The sequence below is a fragment of the Mastomys coucha genome, unplaced genomic scaffold (genome assembly GCF_008632895.1).
Source record: "Mastomys coucha isolate ucsf_1 unplaced genomic scaffold, UCSF_Mcou_1 pScaffold21, whole genome shotgun sequence".
In the NCBI taxonomy this organism is placed as follows: Eukaryota; Metazoa; Chordata; class Mammalia; order Rodentia; family Muridae; genus Mastomys; species Mastomys coucha.
This window is the reverse complement of record NW_022196904.1, coordinates 172,949,658-172,954,650: the sequence shown is the minus strand read 5'-3', so window position 1 is coordinate 172,954,650 and position 4,993 is coordinate 172,949,658.

The following is a 4,993-nucleotide window of genomic DNA, read 5'->3' as shown; positions in this document are numbered from 1 at the left end:
TGTGTGTGTGTGTGTGTGTGTGTGTGTGTGTGTGTGTGTGTCTTAGTCAGGATTTCTATTCCTGCACAAACATCATGATCATGAAGCAAGTTGGGGAGGAAAGGGTTTATTCAGCTTATACTTCCACACTGCTGTTCATCACCAAAGGAAGTCAGGACTGGAACTCAAGCAGGTCAGGAAGCAGGAGCTAATGCAGAGGCCATGGAGGATGTTCCTTACTGGCTTGCTTCCCATGGCTTGCTCAGCTTGCTTTCTTATAGAACCCAAGACTACCAGCCCAGGGATGGCATTACCCACAAGGGACCCTCCCCCGCTTGATCACTAATTGAGGAAATGCTGTACAGCTGGATCTCATGGAGACATTTTCTCAAGGGAGACTCCTTTCTCTGTGATAACTCCAGCTTGTGACAAGTTGACACACAAAATCAGCCAGTACAATTGACCCCTTGTCAACTTGACACACAAACACATCACTATCAAGCCTTACTTTCTTATTCATCCCCAAGAACTAAATAACTTTAAGAGTCCCATAGTCTTTACAAATTCTTTTTTTTTTTTTTTTTTTTTTTTTTTTTTGACTTTTGGAGACAGGGTTTCTCTGTATAGCCCTGCTGTCCTGGAACTCAGAAACCCGCCTGCCTCTGCCTCCCAAGTGCTGGGATTAAAGGCATGCACCACCACTGCCTGGCTTACAAATTCTTACATATTAAAATTTCAATCCCTTTAATTATCCAATCTCTTTTAAAATTCAAAGTCTCTTAACTGTAGGCTCCACTAGAATACTTTCTTCCTTCAAGAGGGAAAAATATCAGGGTACAGTCACAATCAAAAGCAAAATCAAACTCCAACCGTCCAATGTCTGGGATCCACTCACAATTTTCTGGACTCCTCTAGGGGCTTGGGTCACTTCTCCAGCTCTGCCCTTTGTAGCACATACCTTGTCTTCTAGGCTCCAGATGCCTGTACTCCACTGCTGCTGCTGTTCTTAGTGGTCATCTCATGGTACTGGCATCTCCAAAACACTGCAACTAGGCTTCACTAATATCCTTTCTCAGGCTCTCTTCTTTGCCTGCTTGCCTTGTGGGACTGAACAACTGCTAGATCCTTGGGCTTCCATTCACAGCTGCTGCTGACCATTGTTGGGAGTTGGACTACAGTCTGTAAGTCATCAACAAACTCCTTTACCATGTAGAGACTACCATAAGTTCTGTGACTCTAGAGAACCCTGACTAATACAGTGTGCATGGTATGTATGTGTGTATGTCTGTGTATGTGTGCATGCATGGTGTGTGTCTCTGTGTGTGTGTGTGTGTGTGTGTGTGTGTGTGTGTGCGCACGCTTGCATGCAAAGATCAGAGCAATAAATAAGTCAGGTATGTTTTTGTTTGTTTGTTTTGTTTTTTTTGTTTTGGATTTTTCGAGACAGGGTTTCTCTGTGTAGCCCTGGCTGTCCTGGAGCTCACTCTGTAGACCAGGCTGGCCTCGAACTCAGAAATCTGCCTGCCTCTGCCTCCCAAGTGCTGAGATTAAAGGCGTGGGCCACCACCGCCTGGCCGGCCGGGTATTTTTTAAAGATATGTTTATGTATTCTACGTAGATGGGCGCTTTATCTGCATGTACATCTGCATAACAGAAGACAGCCTCAGACAGTTGTGAACGGTCTTGTGTGTTAGCAATTGGGCATCTTCACCCCCAGCTCCAAAGAACCAGTGACAGCAGGATAGTCATCTCTAGCTGCCAAGGTTAGACACACTTCTACTGTTGACAGGAGTCACATACAGTCCCCCAGTGCAAGCACTGCATGCCCTAATAAAAGGCCAGTCCCTCCTCTCTTCATTTGCCCAGAGGCTCCTCTGTATACCCCACAATAAACCTCCCACGTGAGATCTGTCTCATAGTGTGTCTTTATGGTGTCTGTTGCTTAGACCATAACAATACATGTGCTGGGAATTGAACATAGGAACTTCAGAAGAGCAGTGAGTGCTCTTAACCATTGAGCCATCTCTCCTGCCCCTTACCTTGTTTTTTGAAACAGGGATTCTTGTTAACCCTGAAGGTCACCATTAGGGCTAAGCTAGCTAGCCACCAAGCTCCCAGAATCTGCCTTTCTTTGTCCCTTAACACTGGGGATGTGGCCCTGCTGGGGATTTAAGTTCAAATTATCTTTCTTTTGTGGCAAGCATTCTTACCCATGGAGCCACCTCCCCATCACCCCCTTCCCTTCCTTTTCTTTTTGTGATGTTGGAGGATCAAACCCAAGGCCTCCCTACCATGTGCTAGACAAAGTCTGAATGAAAATGGGGCTCTGTTGGCTCATATGTTTGAATATTTGGTTCCCAATTGATGGAAAGTGTTTACGAAAGGACTAGTAGGTGTGGCCTTGCTGGAGGAGGTACATTACTGGAGGTGGGCTTTGAGGTGGCCTTTGAGATTTCAAAAGCCCCCACCAGGCCTAGTCTCTGCCTCTTCCCCTCCCTCTTCCTCTTCCCCCTCCTCCTCTCCCCCTCCCCTGCAATTTATGGATCAGATGTGTGTTCTTAGCAGCTATTGCTCCAACACTATAGCCCTACCTGTCTGCCTGCTGCCCTGCTTCCTGCCACGATCCTCCAAATCAAATGCTTCCTTTTATAAATTGCCTTGGCCATGATGTCTCTATATAGCAACAGGACAGTAGTAATTCAGACACTCTGAGCCCTCTACGGCACTGTTCATTGCATGATAAGACACTGAGCAAAGGACTTAAAGGGAGAGGGCTGGATTTTGGCTCGTAGTCCCAAAGATCAAAGTTCACGATTGTTAAACTCTGTTGCTTCTGGGCCTGGAGTGGAGCAGACAGTTGAGGCAGAGAGTAGATGGTAGAGCAAGGTGGTAGATAGGAAACAGGGAGGGGGAGGGACGGGTCAGGGGATGGAGAAAGTTCCAAAGGCACACCTCCAGTGACTTCACCACAGCCCAGTCCATCCCTGAACCCGGAGTGTGTGTTGCTACAGTGGAAATTACCAGTATTAAGTAAGGCCTCCTGACTGCTTTTGATGGGAGAACGCCGAGATCCATTTCAAAGGGTCTAGTCTGTTTGTAGGCTTTTGCAGTCACTGAAAAAAGGTGCTGTGTTATTTGTTTGTTTTTTGTCAGAACCTTAGCTGAGAAGGTGTCTCCATCGTATCAAGTCTCTGGGGCATTTTCTTAATTAAAGATTGATGTGGGAGGATCCAGCCATCATGGGTGAAGCCACCCCTGGGCAGGTGTTCTGGGAGATAAAAGAAAGGTAGCTAAACTTGAACCGGAGGAGCAAGACAGTAAGCAGGGTTGCTCCGTGGTTTCTGCTTCAGTTCCAGCACTGGATTCTCTCAGTGGACTGTGACCTTGGACATGTAAGCCGAATAAAGCCTTTTTCTAATAGTAATTTTTTAAAAAAGATTTTATTTTATGTATATGAGTGCACTGTAGCTGTCTTCAGACACACCAAAAGTGGGCCTCAGATCCCATTACAGATGGTTGTGAGCCACCATGTGGTTGCTGGGAATTGAACTCAGGACCTTTGGAAGAGCAGTCAGTGCTCTTAACTGCTGAGCCATCTCTCCAGCCCCCCAATAAAGTATTTCATTCCCAAGTTGCTTTTGACGATTTTTTTTTTCCTAGCAACAGAAAGCAATCTAGGACAGTGCCTATCACCCCATGCTCCCTTAGACCTGGCCACTGTGCCAGGCCTGGCTGCTTGGCAGAGCTCTGGTTTTTAGAAGTTAGCTTGTATCTCTGTTGTGGCAGCCCTAGTGGCACGGTGCCCCAGCTTGGGGTCAGTGTGTGAGCTCTCTGGAGCAAGGGGCAGGGCTCGCTCAGCTCTTAGTCTCAAGCCAGAGCTCAGTCCCGGGAGGTATGGAGTCCTTTTAGAAGTCATTTCTCCTGGTCTTTGCTTAGGACCCGGCTGTTCCCAGCTGTGGTAAGAAAATGTCCCCTGACAGGACATCCTGCTGCCCCTGCCCTGGTTTTGGCCATTTTTGGTTTTAAAGGATTGCCTCTTTTCCCTTCTGATTCATCATGTCTGGTCTGTAAGACACATGGACGAGATAACCACAAAGCTTTCTACATGTAAAACAACATTTTATTGCTTTTTCGTTTTGAGGCAGGGTCTCATGTAGCCCAGGTTGGCCTCAAGCTCACCAGGCAGGCTAGATAGAATGACTTTGAACTCCTGATCTTCCTGCTCCCACTTCCCAACTACTATGGTTACAAGAATATGCTATCATGTCTGGCATGGGTCTTGTACAAGCCAGGCTTGCTTCAAATTCTGTATGTGAGCAAAGATGGCTTAAAGTTCCAGAGTCTCTTAACTCTACTGCCCCAAGGGATGGATTACAGGAATTCACCATGATGCCCTGATTGAATTTTTATTATTTTATTTCACTTTTTTTTTCTTTTTCTTTTTTTCTTTTTGTTTTAGACAGGATTTCTCTGTGTAGCCCTGACTATCCTGGAACTTACTCTGTAGACCAGGCTGGTCTTGAACTCAGAGATCTGCCTGCCTCTGCCTCCCAAGAGCTGGGATTAAAGGAGTGCACCACCACCGCCTGGCTTTATTTCACTTTTGAGATAAGATGTCACGAAGCAAAGTAGCCTGAAACTCTTGACCTTCCTTCCTCAGCCTCCCAAATGCTGGAATTGCATGCATACACCAAAGGATGTTTTAACAAGGAACATATTTTTATGTGTTTTGTTATTTCAAGACAGGGTTTCTCTGTGTGGTCCTGGCTTTCCTGGAACTCATTCTGTAAATCAGGCTGGCTTTGAACTCAGAGATCTACTTGCCTCTGCCTCTGGTGTGCTGGGATTAAAGGTGAGTACCACCGCTGCCTGGCTTTATGTGTTATTTGTATAGCTGGAGAATACACAACACGCTAAATATTATAGGTAATGAGAAAACCCTTAGAATGATATGTCAAAGAGTTTGTCGTGATAAAAAATTAATTGTCGCCGGGCGGGTGGTGGCGCACGCCTT